This window comes from Schistocerca nitens, unplaced genomic scaffold (genome assembly GCF_023898315.1).
Source record: "Schistocerca nitens isolate TAMUIC-IGC-003100 unplaced genomic scaffold, iqSchNite1.1 HiC_scaffold_353, whole genome shotgun sequence".
Lineage (NCBI taxonomy): Eukaryota > Metazoa > Arthropoda > Insecta > Orthoptera > Acrididae > Schistocerca > Schistocerca nitens.
This window is the reverse complement of record NW_026045887.1, coordinates 264,885-281,236: the sequence shown is the minus strand read 5'-3', so window position 1 is coordinate 281,236 and position 16,352 is coordinate 264,885.

The following is a 16,352-nucleotide window of genomic DNA, read 5'->3' as shown; positions in this document are numbered from 1 at the left end:
TTTAGTCCTATCCTATAACTTAGTTCTATTAGTCTATGCGATAATGGCCTTATCCTAGATTGGTCGTATACTATTGATTCACCTGTGCAACATGGTACGTTTAGCGCAATTCGTAGTATACGCCTTTCGGTGGCACACACTCTCTGGGTTTGTTGGTTGTGTGCCATCCAGACTGGGGCAGCGTATTCTAGTACAGGTCGGATGAATGCCTTATATGTGTGCAGCATTGTCTCCGTGGTAGCTCCATGTCCCCTACCCCTGATAATCTTTATCAGCCCCATTCTGCGCCGCGCTTTTGCTAGTATTTCCGTGATGTGATTTCTCCAAGATAGAGTCCTGTCTAGTGTGATGCCTAGATATTTGCCTGTGTCTTGTGGTGTAATGTTTTGTCCCCATAGTTGCACTGTAATGTCTTTTCGGCTTTGGCTTCTGTCCATTGTCCTATTCCTGTGCTGGAATACTATAAGCTGGCTCTTGAGGGCATTTGGTCTTATTTTCCACTTTGCTAGCCACGGCTCTAGCTTTTGAATGTATTGCGCTGTCATTTCGGAGAGTCCTGCCGCTGTCATAGAGTGACACCAGTAAGCCGTGTCATCGGCATAGAGTGCTAGCCCTTCGTTCCACCTGGTGGGTTGTGGGATGTCATGTGTGTAAAGGGAGTACAGCAATGGTGAAAGTATGGCTCCTTGCGGCACCCCTGCCTCTGGATAGAAGGTGTTTGATGGCTTGCCGTTAACGTATACTCTAGTCGGTCTTTCGTCGAGTATATTTTTGAGTAATGAGATTAGATTTTGTGGTAGTCCCATTTTCAGAAGCTTATAGTAAAGGCCAGCATGCCACACCTTATCGAAGGCCCTTTCTATGTCTAACATCAGTGTTGACGCGATGTCGCATAGGTTAAGTCCTTCTGTGACTTTGTTGCAGAGCCGTAGAATGGGATCGATGGTTGAGTGTTCTTTTCGGAAGCCTGCTTGGATTTTGGGGATGAGTTCGTTTTTGGTGCAGTAGTCCTGGATTCGGTTTGTGATTACTGTTTCGAAACATTTTCCCATCACTGGGAGTAGTGTTATCGGCCTGTAAGATAGTGGGTTATTGGGTGGTTTTCCGGGTTTGTGTAGCATTTTCACTTTTGCAGTCTTCCACTTTTTCGGGATGGTATGTAGCTTGATTGCTCCGTTGAATAAGCTTTTCATTGCTGTTATTAACTTATCCTGTGGGGCTAGCCTTAGTTGTCGTCTGGTGATTCCGTCGTGTCCTGGCGCGTTGTTCTTGCCGCTTCCGATGGCTTCTGTGATTTCTTTGTAGTTGATTTCTTCCATGAGTCTTGCTTCTTCCATATTGTGTACCGTGGGGGTGGACATTATGGTTGGTAGCTCCACGTTCACTATATTTTCGTGTTCTAGGTCGAATCTTTCATCCTCTGGGAGTTTGTGGACGTTCTCTAGCACATTTTTGAAAACTTCTGCTTTATCCTCGTCTTGTGTTATGATGGTGTTGTTGTCTATAATAGGTGGTTCGGTTGAGTGTGAGTGGCCACAAATTCGTTTGAAAGTTTTCCAGAATAGTCCTGCCTGTCTGTGATCTAGTCTTCTGCAGGTTTGTGTCCATCTTTGGTTTCTGTATTCGGCGAGTTGTTGTCTGACGAGGGTGTTGAGTCTGTTCCATTCTGTTTTGTGTTGATCGTACTGTGTTTTTTTGAAAAGTTTGTAGACTTTTCGCTTCAGCTTGATGTTTTCGAGTATGTGAGAGGGGATTTGTTGGTATCCTGGGCGTATTCTTTTTTCAGGTGCTGCTTCTTCTGTTGCTTGTTTTATTGCAGAGGTCAGTTTATCGTTGTATTCTTCGAGTTCTTCTATTGTGTTGATGTTGGTGGGAGCTGGTAGGTTGTTGGTGAGTATTTCCCTGTACTTTTGTTCGTTTATCTTGTTTAGGTCATGAATCGTCTTGATTTCCTTTCGTTTTGGAGTGGTTTTAAACAGGTCCAGGCTGAAGATGAGCGGAAGGTGGTCACTGCCGATACCGTCGCCGATCCACATATCGCTGCAGTGTGCCGGCGGCGGCGGGGTGGGGGTCCCTTTATGGGCTCGGGTGCGGCGGCCGGTTGCGCGCGCGCCCCATTGGTCGGCGGCCGCAACAGGGCGAGCTGGTAAAGGTGCGGTGTTGCGGTAGCGGCGGGTGCCACTGTGTGGGGAGACGCTGACTAGAGCGGAGCGCTTGCTGCTTGTTGTTGTACGTTCGAGATGCCGCCCAAGACTAGCGGGAAGGCCGCCAAGAAGGCCGGCAAGGCGCAGAAGAACATTTCGAAGGGCGACAAGAAGAAGAAGCGCAAGAGGAAGGAGAGCTATGCCATCTACATCTACAAGGTGCTGAAGCAGGTGCACCCCGACACGGGCATCTCGTCGAAGGCGATGAGCATCATGAACAGCTTCGTGAACGACATTTTCGAGCGCATTGCGGCCGAGGCGTCTCGCCTGGCGCACTACAACAAGCGCTCGACCATCACGTCCCGCGAGATCCAGACGGCTGTGCGGCTCTTGCTGCCTGGCGAGCTGGCCAAGCACGCCGTGAGCGAGGGCACGAAGGCGGTGACCAAGTACACGAGCTCCAAGTAAGGAGGGGAGGTTGTTACTTCGGCTCTTGGAAGGAAGGAAGCTCCCTCCGTTGCGAGAGCGGCAAAACGGCCCTTTTCAGGGCCACCAAATTGCCTTTGCGGGAAGAGCGGAATTGTTTGTGTGTGTGTGTGTGTGTGTGTGTGTGTGTGTGTGTGTGAGAGGGGGGCGGCATAGCTACCCGGTTTGGTTGTGGTTGCGAGGCAGCTGGTGGTGTGGTCTCGAATGTGGTTGTGGTTACTGGGGTACGGCCGCGAGGGTTTGGTTGCCGCCGGTGTGACGTGGAATGCGTGCACGAGTCCTGGCGTGGTTGTTTGTCGACACATAGATAGATAGATAGATAGATAGATAGATAGATAGGAGGTGTTGGTGCTGTCTGTGGCGCTGATTCATTTCTTTGTCTCCGTCTGCCCGGTTAGTCACGTGACTGCAATTGAAAGTCCTCGCGATTGATTGATTGTTGGCTGTCACCGTTACGGCCGTCTGCGGGTGTCTGTTGTCACATCATACATGATGGCGAGGGTGAAATGTTGTGTTGCCGTCGACTATTCCCTTTGCTGTACGGCGCGTTGGTGTGTTGGTTGACGTTTTAAATGGACGTGTCGTACTATCATGCATATCCATTACGATGTCGCCAAGAAATGTACGGGCGGGTGGGGTAGGCGACACGCACGGTTGCCCTTGATTTGTGATGATAGCCGTTTCTTGCAGTTTGACTGATGATTGATTGGACTGTTGTGCGCACGCACGTCATTCAAGGTGCACGTGTGTTCGGTTGAGTACAGTAAGCGTGAGGCTATGGGCGTACACGCGTTTCGTTGGTCTGTGTCCCCCGGTGTGAAATGGCAGGTGTGTCGGTGATGTGATCCGATCCGGCGGCTCTGAGTAACTGTCAATATCGGCGCGATACACCGGCGTCATGGCAACGTGTCGGTGTGAACACCAGTCGCACTGTGGCACCGTCGGCGCCGCGAACGGTGACGAAAGGCTGACCTTTGATCGGTCGAGTGTCGTGTCTGGGCAGAACGTGTGGAATGAGCAAAACTGTTGGGGACGGAAACAATGGTGGAGGAGGGGAACGGAAAGTAATAAAACAAACAAACAAAATGGAGAAGCAATCACCGGAAAACGAAGCAGGGAAAAACGGAGAGGCGCTGTCTATAGCAGCGGAACGTTCCCGTGCATTGCAGCCGCACTGAGAGGCGTTTACGGCGCGGCTGCAAGTGTCGGCCGTGGCGACGGCTGAATTGCATTGCCTTCCCGGATGAAAAAAAAAGCGTTCGCCGACATGGCTCGGAGGAGGAATCTATGAGAATGCCTTGCCCTTGCCTGCCGTTTCGTGTGCCCTCCTGTTGTGTACGCTGTTGTTGTCCGGTGTAGCGAAGGGTGTGTATGTAGGGGTGGGTGGGTGTGTGTGTGTGTGTTTAGAAGGTCGATAGCTGCCGTCACGGCAGTCAAAGGTGTCGCGAAAAAGTGTGTTAGCCGTGGTTGGTTGGTTGGTTTGTGTGTTTTAAAGAGAAGGGACGAGAGAGAGAGAGAGAGTGAAAGTAGGTGGAGAGAGAGTGCGTTGCGTGTTGCCTAACTGCGTCCGCGAATATGGCAGTAGTTGGTGGTGGGCGTGCCCTTGCATGTGGCCCGGAAGGCGTGTCCGTTTCGCGGTAGTGGCACCGCTGCTGGCATATTCGGGAGATGGGAGGGGGCGCGAAAGGAGAAAGGAGACGCGGAGGCTTTAAAGACGGGGAGGGCGCGTGTGGGTGGCTCGCGCTGCGCTCGGCGGTTGTGTTTGTGCAACAAATGTGTTGCCGGGAGGGGACCGTTGTTGTGGTGCGGTTGTAGCCGCAGACGCGGCCGGCAGTGAACGTGAGACGACGGGTGCGGGCCGGGGCGGCGCATGTCGCCGGTGCCATGCCTTTTAAGAGCCGCGCGGTCGGGGGTGTGCGCACCGTGTGTCGTGTTGCGAGACGGCAGCATTTGTGCTGCGTGGCGTGGCGTGGCGTGGCGTGGCGTGGCGTGGCGTGGCGTGGCGTGGCGTGGGGGCGAGGAGAGCGAGCCGCGCGGTGTGCTTGGGCGCCGGAGAATGGCACACTGCGCCTGCCCGTTGAGGAGGCCGATGGCCGTGGTGTGGTGGAAATGGAGCGCGTCGGACGTGCACCAATGGGAAAGAGAAACAAAGCGGCGACAACGAACGAAAGGGGGAGGGAGGCCATTGTGTCACATGCGGCGGTGGGAGGAAAAAGAAAAAACAAAAACAAAACAAAAAAAAAAAACAAGAAACAAAGACGTAAGAAAGAGGAGAAACAACAAGGACAATGAGTCGTGCGTTCGCGAGGGGGGTGCGCGTGTCACTCCGGTACGCGCAGTGCGGGAATAGAGGCAGCGTCGGCACGGAGAAGCAAGCAAGCAAGCAAGCAAGGAAGGAAGGAAGGAAGGAAGGACGCACGCGCGCTGCGGCGTTTGGCGCGGTTTGCGGCTGGCGCCTTTGGTGGCAACGGCCAGGACAAGCAGCGGTGTATGGTGGTGTGCGGGGCGGACAGGGGCGGCGGCGGTGGTGGCCTGGGAGGAGGCGAGGCGAGGCGGCGCCGACGGTGGCGTGTGGTACGGCGAAAACGGGACGGACGGCGGATGTTGGAGAGGCGCCGCGCACGCAGACACATGGAAGGAAGGAACGAACGAACGCAAGGGAACAAATGGAGGGGGCGAATGTGGAGATGCGGGCAGGCGGTGGTGTTTGTGGGCATGTGGTGGGGAGAAGGGCGGGGGCGGGAGGACAGAGGCGAGGCGACTGCTTGCGTGCTCGCCCGCTCGCTCGCGTGTCTTTTGTTTTTGTGTTTGTGTTTCCATCGTTTGGTCGCCTTGGAGCCTGTCGGTCCCGTCCGTGTGTGGCCACGCTTCGGGCGCGTGTATGTTTGTACGTTTCGTTTGTTCGTCTTCTGCAGCAGAGGCGGTGCGCGGCAGTGGGAACGCCTGCCTGGCGGCTGGGACGGCCAGCAAATGCGGTTGGATGGGCGGCCACAGCACCGCACCTGTGCCCAAGGAGGCGACGCTGGCGGCGGGGCCCCCTCGGATGCGGCCGGCTGGGGCTGTGTGCGCTGCCGCCGCCGCCGCCGCTGCTGCTGGTGCAGCAGCAACGACGACGAACAACGAGTAAGCAAGAAGAGGACGAAGCGGATGGCTGGTGGGTGAGTGCATTTAGGCGGTCGACAAGGCAGTGCGTGATGTGGCGTTGTGACGGGGGTTTGCTCACGTGGCCTCGTTGTGTCGATGCGCAGGAAGATGAGATGCGGGCAGACGCAGACGCGTACAGAGAGACGAGCCCGGTCTGCAGCAGGATGTGGGGCGCGGCGCGCCGAGTGCAGAGCAGCGCGCGCCGCCTGGGCCGGGCTGGGCCCGCCCGGCGGCGGGCCGCGCTGTTGTCGCGGACGTGAGCGCCCCCTGGCGGGTGGTCGGAGGCGGCGCGGTGGACGTGTGTCCGGTTGGCCAGTGCACATTGCGAGTGGCTGGCTGGCGGTCGGCGGCGAGACGGGAGAGGAGGTATGTGTCGCGGGCGCCTTTGCTGCGCTGCGTCGTTGCGTGCCTGGGCGTGCGCCTGTCGACTGTGTGTGACTGTGTTGGGCGTTGTGCCACGTACGTGTGTGCTCGGCCGAAGGCGTCGGAAGAAAAAGAGAGAGAGAGACGGGCGGGGAAAGTGGGTCGGTGTGCGTGCGTCGCCCGTGATGCGATGATGTCGCGTCATGTCTTGTCTTTGCGAAACGGCTGCCGAGAGGTGTGTGGTGGCGAGCGGGAATGTGCGTTTGGTGGTTGCCGGCCGGCCGGCTGTTGTTGGTGGTTCCTCCTGTGGTTGTTTGTGCTGCTTTGATGGCAACGTGGAAGGACGCCGGTTTCCGTGCCTTGCGTGTGGTTGTGTCGACGGTGACTGGTTGGGGGTGTGCGCCGATGCACGTGCCATCATGTTGTCATGTTTGGGTCGTGAGTGTGTTTTTTGGCTGTGTTGTTGTGTACGGGAAGGGGGGGAGAGGCGGCGGCGGCGGGTGATAGTGCGTGCAGTAGTGCCGTTGCGACGGGCGTCGGGTGGAGCCGTGCGTAGTGGCGGTGGCGGAAAGGTGTAGGTTGCGGGAAGCGAGCCCGTCGCGTGTCGTTGTCGTCGTCGTCGTCGTCGTCGTCGACGGGGTCGCGTGCGCTGTGAATCGAGAGTGGCGGGAAAGGAGCAGCGTGCCGCTGTGTCGTGGTCGTTAGCAGAGGCCTGTGCTTGTCCGTTTGTTTTCTGTCGGACGCTTGGTGCGAGTTGTTTGTTTTGTTGCCGCCGCCGCGGTTGTTTTTGTTTGTCGGCTGTGCTGTGTCGGTGGGTCGGCGAGCTGTTTTGCGGTGCGTGAATGTGTTGGTGCAAAAGTGGCGGCGGCGTCATGGCTGCGACCGCGACGAGCCGCGGGCGCGCCATTGATGATGTTGAACACAGAGCGGCTGTGTGCAATGGGAGGCCTTGTGTACGGGTAGCGGTGTTGTCGTACGTGCATCCGGCCCGGTGCGGAAAGCGCCGTTGCGGTTGCGGGGTTGCCTCTGGTCGCGACGTGTGGTGCTCGGCTTTGTGGGTTTTGTGGTGCCCGTTTGGCCGGTGGGTGGTGTTTTTTGTGTGTTTTTGTTTTTGTTTTTTTTTTGTTGTGTGTGTGTGTGTGTGTGTGTGTGTGGTCGGTCTCTTTGGCGCTCGGTATATATCTGCCTCCTGCTCGGTCTTGCGGCGGTTTTGTCGACGTCGTCTGTAGTTTTTTTGCGGCTTGCCGACGACCGACCGACCGACCGACCGACCGACCGAACTACGACCTACCTGTGACAGCTACGTGTGGCGCCCGAAGGTGAACGTAACGTGACCTCGGCGCCCTTAGCCTAACCTAAGATGTCCGGCCGTAAGGTAGGTGCGGCCACCTGACGCCTCACGTCCGAACGCTTAACCTAACTTTGACGCCTAACCTAACTTTAACCCTTAACCTAACCCACGTCCAACCAACGTAACCTAACCTAACCCAAGCGACGCCAACCCTAACCTAAGGTGTTGTACAGTGCGAATGTCGAAGGCATGTTATAGTCGTAGGTGGAGAGCACTGCACGCAACAAGCGGCTACACGGGTAGCAGGGGTTGTGTGGCGTGGGCTGGGCGGTTTGTGTTAGGTTAGATGGCCTTGGGCAAGTACAGAAAGGGGGCAACAGCAGCCTCAACGGGTGCGGGGACCAAGCAGCAATCGGTATTGTTTGTCAACTGTCGAAGCTGCGTTGGTACAGTACCGGAACCGCAAGCGCTGACAGAGAAAGCACCGAAGCTCTGCAATCGTTATAAGGTACAGAAAGCTGGCTGACGCCAGGGATAAATTCTGCCGAAATTGTCACAAAGGTACGGACGGTGTTTTAGAAAGGCTCGATTGCATGCAACCGGTGGTGGTGTGTTCGTCGCTGTTTAGTAGTGGTTTTGATCCTGTAGTGAAGTAGAAGTGGGTGGTTCCTGTGAAATATTGTGGGTGGAGGTTACACTCAACAACCGAGCTAGGTTTAATAATAATTGGCTCCTTTGACCGACCTCCCGACGCAGCAGCATTAGTGGCAGAACAACGGAGAGACGGATTTGGAAACACATTTCACATACATTTTCCTCAGCATGTTAGGGTCTTAGGTGGAGATTTCAATGTACCCGATATAGACTGGGACACTCAGATGATGTTCAGGACGGGTGGTTGGGGGACAGAGAGCATCGAGTGACATTATACTGAGTGCACTGTCCGAAAAGTACCTCGAGCAAAATGAACAGAGAACCGACTCGTGGAGATGACATCGTGGACCTACTGATGACAAACAGACCCGAACGTGTTTCGACTCTGTATGTGCAGAACAGGGACGCAGTGATCATAAGGCCGTTGCAGGGAGGACGGTGTATCTGTTTGGCTAGCAAGAGTAATAGAAGGCAGATTTCCAGACGACCTGACAGATGAAAACGCAAATGCCTGTTCCGACACTGACAATGTTGAGTGTTCATGGAGAAAGTGCAAGGCAATGGTAAAAATGCGTTTTTAGACAGGTACGTGCCGAGTGTAGAACTGTGAGGGATGGGAAAAAAAACCCACCGTGGTATACTACTACAACAACAACAACGTTAGGAAACTATTGCGAAAGCAAAGAGAGCTTCACCCAAAGTTTAAAACGCAGCCAAAATCCTCCGAGACAAACGGGAAGCTAAACGATGTCAAAGTGAGCGTAAGGAGGGCTATGCGTGAAGCGTTCAGTGAATTCGAAAGTAGAACAAACCCTATGTACCGACCGACGTTGACAGAAAATGCTAGGACGTTGCGGTCTTGCGTTGAATCGGTAAGTGGCTCGAAACAGCATATCCAGACACTCCGGCATGGCGATGGCATTGAAACAGAGGATGACACGCGTAAAGCTGTGGTGAAATACCTAAGCACCTGTTTCCAAAGCTGTTTCACAGAGGACGGACCGCACTCTGCAGTTCCGTCTTCTAAATGCTCGCACGAACGAGAAACTGGCTGACATCGAAGTAAGTGTCCAAGGAGGAATGGGAAAGTCCGCCGGACCCGACGGGATTACCAATTCGCGATTCCTACACAGGGTACGCGAAACAACCTGCCCCCCTCCTAACAGCCGTGTACCGCAAGTCTCTGGAGAGGAAGGGAGGGTTCCAAATGATTGGAAAAGAGCACAGGTAGTCCCAGTCGTCGAGCAGATGCGCAAAACCATAGACCCATATCTCTGACGTCGATGTGTTGTAGAACATGTTGTTTGCTCGAGTATCATGTCGTTTGTGGAAACTCCAGAGTCTACTATGTAGGAATCAACATGGATTCCGGAAACAGCGATCGTGTGTGAGACCCGGCTCGCTTTATTTGCCCATGAGACCCAGAAAGCTCCCAGGTGGATGCCATTGTCCTTGACGTCCGGAAGGCGTTCGAGACAGCTCCGCACCGTCGCCTGATCAACGACGTAAGAGTCTACAGAATATCAGACCAACTGTGTGGCTGGATTGAAGAGATGTCAGCAGACGGAACACAGCATGTTGTTATCGATGGAGAGACAGACGTCTACAGACGTTAAAGTAACCCCTGGCGTGCCACGGGGGAGTGTTATGGGACCATTGCTTTTTCACAATTCACATCATATAAATGACCTAGTAGATAGTGGCGGACGTTCCATGCGTCGTTTCGCGGATGATGCTGTATGTAGTATACAGAGAGGTTGCAGGACGATCGGCAGCGGATAGGCACCCGGTGCAGGGGGAGTGGCAACTGTCCCCTTAACATAGACAAATGTAATGTATTGCGAATATACAGAAAGAAGGATCCTTTACTGTGTGATTGATTATATGATAGCGGGACAAACACTGGTAGCTGTGACGTCTGTAAAATATGTATCTGGGAGTAGGCGTGCGGAATGATTTGGAAGTGGAATGATGATCAGATAAAAGTAAATTGTTGGTAAGGCGGGTACCAGGTTGAGATGCATTGGGAGAATGCTTAGCAAAAACAAAAAAATGTAGTCCATCAACAAAGGAGGTGGCTTACAGAAACACGCGTTCGACCGACCCATACGTGAGTGTTGCCCACCAGTGTGGGACCCGTAGCAGGTCGGGTTGACGGAGGAAGATAGAGAAAGATCCAACGTTTTCGTCACAGGGGTATGTGGTAACCGTGATAGCGTTACGGAGATGGCTAAGTGGCAGACTCTGCAAGGGAGGCGCCCTGCATCGCGGTGTAGCTTGCTCGCCAGGTTTTTCTCGAGAGGGTGCGTTTCCGGATGAGGTATCGAACATATTGCTTCCCCGTACGTATATACCTCCCGAGGAGATCCCGAATGTAACAGTAGAGAGATTCGAGCGCGCACGGAGGCTTTCAGACAGTCGTTCTTCCCGCGTAACATACGCGACTGGAACGGCAAAGGGTGGTAATGACAGTGGCACGTAAAGTGCCCTCCGCCACACACCGTTGGGTGGCTTGCGGCGTACAAATGTAGGAGGTCGGCTGTCGTGTGTGCTTGAAGGCAGATGCGGTGTGTCTGTCGTTGCGGACGGCGGTCAGCCCCCCTCGCGTAAGCGGCGAGGGGCGGCGGCGCTCGGTTGGCCGGTGCCGATGTTGCGCAGGCGGCGCCCGTTTTCTTTGCGGCGGGCAATTTTGTGAGAAACGGGCGCGAATGTTGGCGGGCGAGGTGGCCCGACGGCTGCGGGCCGATCGGGAAACGGTGGGAGGGCGATGGGGCGGCGGAGGTGCGTTTGCACGGCCGGCATCGCCGCACGCCTCCGCTTGTGTGGCTGTGGCGGCGGCCGCGCTGGCCGGGCTGGCGCGGCGACGGTGTGGCAGTTTTGCCGAAGGTTTGGCCATTGTGGCGGGTCGTCGGCTGGGGCTGTGGGGGCGGCATGTGGGCGGGGGCGGCGATTCTCGGCGGGCCGAGCCAGGCTGTAGCGCGCGGTAGCTGCAGTTTGGCCGTGGTTTGCGGCGCTGCCGTGGCGACTGGTTGGCGACTGTGGTGTGGCCGTGTGTAGCCCCATCCTCGGTGGTTTGAACGGCGCGGGTGGTTGCGGCGCAGGTTTGGGGCTGGTCCGCACAGGCTGTCGGACGTTGGGCGGTAGCAAGCGCGGGAGGCGCGGCGCGGCGGCGCGCAGAGTGGCGGCCGCTCTCTCGGCCGTCCGCGCCCGCCCGCGACACTGGCTGGGCCTGGCGGCGCGGCGGCTATTCTCTGCCGCCGTGCTTGCCGCCTGCCGCTCTCGCTCTCGCTCTCGTGTGCGTACGCGCGTCGTCCGTCGAAATAATGGCAGATCAGGCGGCTACGAACGAGACTGCTGCGGCACCCGCCGCCACCGGCACGACGAAGAAGGCCAAGTCTGCGGCGTCTGCGAAGAAGCCGCGCGCCAAGCCTGCGCACCCGCGCACCTCTGAGATGGTGACGGCCGCCATCAAGAGTCTGAAGGAGCGCGGCGGCTCGTCGCTGCAGGCGATCAAGAAGTACATTGCCGCGCACTACAAGCTGGACGCGGAGAAGCTGGCGCCCTTTATCAAGAAGTACCTCAAGTCGGCCGTCGTGGCTGGCGAGCTGGTGCAGACGAAGGGGAAGGGCGCGTCCGGCTCTTTCAAGCTTGCCGGCGCCGGCGGCGGGGCGGCCGAGGGCGGCAAGGCCCGTGCCGGCGGTGCGAAGAAGAAGCGCGCCGCTCCGGCCAGCAAGGAGAAGAAGGGCGCCCGTGCGGCCGGCGCAAAGAAGGCTGGTGGCGTGAAGGCGGCGACCGGTCGGAAGGCGGGCGCCGCCAAGAAGGCGTCTGCGGCGTCGGCGGCTCCCGCGGGTGCGAAGAAGGCGGCTGCGGCCAAGCCGGCCAAGGCCAAGTCGCCGTCGAAGGCGAAGAAGGCCGCCAAGGTTCCGACGAAGAAGCCGAAGGCGCCGCGCCCGAAGAAGGCGACGACGCCGTCTAAGGCGAAGGCGTCGCCCAAGAAGAAGAAGTGAAGTGAAGTAAAGTAAAGAAAGGAAAGGGGAAGGGCTGGCGCTTGACCCCGTCGTCCCCCACCCCCCTCCCCCGCGTCGTCTAGTGGCGCGCGATGGCACGGCTGCGCGCGGCCCAAAACGGCCCTTCTCAGGGCCATCAGAGGACGTCGGGAAGGCGTTGATTGTCGTGCCTGGCGCGTTGTGTTGTGTTGTTTGGGTGGCCGTGCGTGCATGCGCCGGTGTGTGTGTGTGTGTGTGTGTGTGTGGTTGGTTGATGTTTGTGTGGCGTTTCTGTATGACCCTTGTGGGTACTGTTTGCGTGCCGTGGTGGATGGATTGTGGGGCCGGTGGCGGTAGGCGGCGGCGCGCGGTAGCGGAGCGGTTGTGGCCGTTTTTTTGTTTTGTGTTTTGTATTTTGTGCGGCGGCCGACGGTTGGTTTCTCATGTTTCTGGAGACTCTGCTTGCTTTGCGGATGGCGCGTCTTGTTTTTGTGTGTGTGTGTCCTCTGTCTCTGAAAGGGAGACGTTGAGACGTGGAAGTGGCCGGCGGGAATTGGGAAGGCGCGGTGGCGCCTCGGAGACGGCGGCGGCCAGCCACCCGTGGGTGACGTCGTCCGGCTGTTTGTTTGTGTGTGTGTGTGTGTGTGTGTGTACTGAAGGGGGTGGGGTGTTGATGACGTCGAATGTGATTGTTGGCGAGAGCGGCTGTGGACGGGAGGGTGGGAATTGTGGTGGTTGTTTTAACGGGGCTAGAGAGAGAGGCTGGGCGGCAAGACCGACAAAAGTTTTGCTCGCGACGGAGAGATGTTAGTGGCCCTGAAAAGGGCCGTTTTTGTGTTGCGCGCGTGCGGTGCCGTGCCGCGGCTAAGCGGTTTAGGCGCGCTCGCCGCGGATGCGGCGCGCGAGCTGGATGTCCTTGGGCATGATGGTGACGCGCTTGGCGTGGATTGCGCACAGGTTGGTGTCTTCGAAGAGGCCGACGAGGTAGGCCTCGCTGGCCTCCTGCAGGGCCATGACTGCGGAGCTCTGGAAGCGCAGGTCGGTCTTGAAGTCCTGGGCGATCTCGCGCACTAGGCGCTGGAACGGCAGCTTGCGGATGAGCAGCTCTGTGCTCTTCTGGTAGCGCCTGATTTCTCGCAGGGCGACGGTGCCCGGCCTGTAGCGGTGGGGCTTCTTGACGCCGCCGGTGGCGGGCGCGCTCTTCCTCGCCGCCTTGGTGGCGAGCTGTTTGCGCGGCGCCTTTCCGCCGGTGGACTTGCGGGCCGTTTGCTTTGTGCGGGCCATAGCGGTTAGCGGTGCGTGCGGTAGCGAAGCGTCCGGTGCTGCCTTGACAACGGGCCCGCGCGGGCCCGCGCTGCGCTTATATGCCCTCGGTGCGCGTGGTGGGGGGAGGGCGGGCCAGAGTCTATATAGGGGGGCGGCGCGCGCTCACGGCGCGGCAGAGCGGCCTGAGCTGGCGAGGTGAGCGCATCGCTGGTGTTGCGCGCTTCGCTTACTCGGCCGTTGAGAGCTCGTGAAGAGGTTTTCTGTGCTGTGGGCGCTGCGGAGAGCAAATTGTCGTGCGTTGTTTTAACAACGCGTGCAAATTGTCGTGTTCCGCGCCTCGCAGCATGGGAAAGAAGCGTGCGCAGAGGAAACCTGCCGCTACGAAGGGTCCTTCGGTTGTGCAACTCACTGAGTCTGCCGACCGTGCAAGGAACTCCAGAGAAGACGAGTCGCGGCCTGTCCCCCCTTTGTACGTCGAGTGCAAAGGCGGGTGGACAGCGCTGTTCGACACCATGACGAGCTGCGCTCTGAACGAGGTGGTCTTCGAGTCTGTCGATACAGACTCGCTGATCTGCGTTCGAGCCGCAAACGTGGCCGACCACAGGGCGATCAAGGTCGCAGTGGCCGACCACATCGTCGACGCGCCACCGGCGCGAGAGAAGGCACCTTCCGTAGGAAGGATGAAGACGACTAAGGCACTCCTCAGGGGGTTGCCTTGGTGCTGTGATGAGGCAGCGGTCCGGGAAGGGCTGCTGCGAGCCGGGTTTGGTAGTGCAGCCGCAAGGTTGCACAACCGAACCAACAGGAAGAGGGCGCCGCTCTATGCCGTGACCGTGCAAACGGTCGACGGCGGGAGTGACATCTTCGACTTGCGGAAGTTGCTGGGCTTCCCGGTTACGACGGAGGCTCTCCCGACCGCCATGGATCCTCAGCCCCAGTGCTTCAGGTGCCAGGGCGAGGGCCATGTAGCGAAGTATTGCCGCAACGCGGCGCGGTGCGTCAAGTGCTCAGGTGAGCACGACAGCCGCGCCTGCGACCGCGGCAGCAACGCTCTGCCGACTTGTGTCCGGTGTGGTGGCCCGCACGTCGCCAGTTGGCGCGGCTGTGCGGCTTTCTCAAGCCGCAGCCGTGCCGGGGGCGGCGAAGCGGCCGCGGCCGCACCGACGCAGCAGCAGAAGAGAAGACGACGTCGGAAACGGCGTAGGGCGCAGAACAGCCCGGTGCAGCTGAGGGACGGCGCAGCAGCAGATCCACCTGCCAGAGGCGGGGACGGCCGCTCGGAAACGGGTAGCCAGGACGCAGCTCGCCTTCCTGCGAAGAGATGTGGCCTCGAACTCGGCACCGCCGTGAAGGAGGCCACAGCAGCCCTCAAAGCCGTCATGTCGGCGGAGAGGGCTGCCTTCGCAGCCGCCGTGGCTGCAGAGAAGGAAGAGGCCTTGAGGCAACTGCGAGCAGTTTTCGCCCAAGGCCTCAGCGCAGTCGTACCTGCGAACACTCCTGCGACCTCGCAGAAGGACGTTCGCGCGCCTTTCCCAGCTCTTGTTCCAGCAGCAGCGCGGGTGAGAGGCGCAAAGAAGAAGAAGACAACCTCCGCCGCAGAGGAGCCGCTGACGACGCCGACTGCTACGAGACCAGGCTCCGCAAGGGGTCGAGGAGCCAATAGGCCAGTCTTCATCGCAGAAGCGTCGCCGCCCTGCCGCGCCGAATTTGTATGTTACAGGGAGTAAGCCACTGCGGCCGGCCCAGGAGACTACAAGCGAGCCCAGCCGCAGCACCGGACTCCCCCAGCTAACAACCACGCAGTACATAGGTAACGTTGCACGATACCTCACGCTAACCCCCCTCACCTTGCATGCTCTGTCGCAGCTAGCAAGCCGCTACTGCCCTTACCACCCGTCCTACTGTCGCAGAGGTTTTTTTCCCTTGGCGCTGGCCTTGGCACTTTTTTTCCTCTGCTCTTAAAACCGCTACCCTTCGATCGTTTTCGACCACTACTATCTCCTGATGGACCATGTTAATGAGTAGTCTTACCCAGACGCATGGATAACATCACAGCCTGCATCCTGTGACGCCTGATTCAAAACTAACATGCTTACGGAGGTGACAGTAAAACTTTTGTGTTGGTCACCACGTTGGTGCGGGCGTGGAGGGGCCCCATCCTTTAAAAAACGCTCACGGCGCACCGTAGCCGACTCGCTAGCGCCGGGTGAGGAGCTGCCGCTTGTGCTTTTTTTGCTTGAGGAGGAGGAAGAATGACAGGCCGCGGCAAGGGAGGAAAGGGGCTGGGGAAGGGTGGCGCCAAGCGGCACCGCAAGGTGTTGCGCGACAACATCCAGGGCATCACGAAGCCCGCCATCCGCCGCCTGGCTCGCAGGGGCGGCGTGAAGCGCATCTCTGGTCTGATCTACGAGGAGACCCGCGGAGTGCTGAAGGTGTTCCTGGAGAACGTGATCCGCGACGCGGTGACGTACACTGAGCACGCCAAGCGCAAGACTGTGACGGCCATGGACGTGGTGTACGCCCTGAAGAGGCAGGGGCGCACCCTGTACGGTTTCGGCGGTTAGGCAGGCAGCCGGTGTGCTGTGCTGTGGCCTTCCCGCGGCCGTGCCGTTGCCCGTGCTTGGTGGGAGAGACGAAAAACGGCCCTTTTCAGGGCCACCACACTGTTCGGAAATTGAAAAGTGCGAAAGGGTCTGTGTTGCCTGCCTGCCTCTGTGTTTGTTGTTGTTGTGCGCCTCTGTTGCTTTGCGTGCGTGCGTTCCGTTTGGAGATTCGACGTGACGTGTGTGTGTGATGGATGCGGGAGGGCGCGGCTGAGTCCGGTGTGTGCGTGGTTTGTTTGTGGCGCGGGCCGGGACCATCGATCGGATCAGCTGTTTGGTTTGGTTTGTGCTGTGCCTGTGTGTTTGGAGAGCGCGCGCGGCGGCCCCGCGTGTCGTCCGTCGTCGGGCCGTTACGCGCTGTGTGTGTGTCGCGCGCGCTCTTTTAATTATGAACATATTAACAATGATCACATCA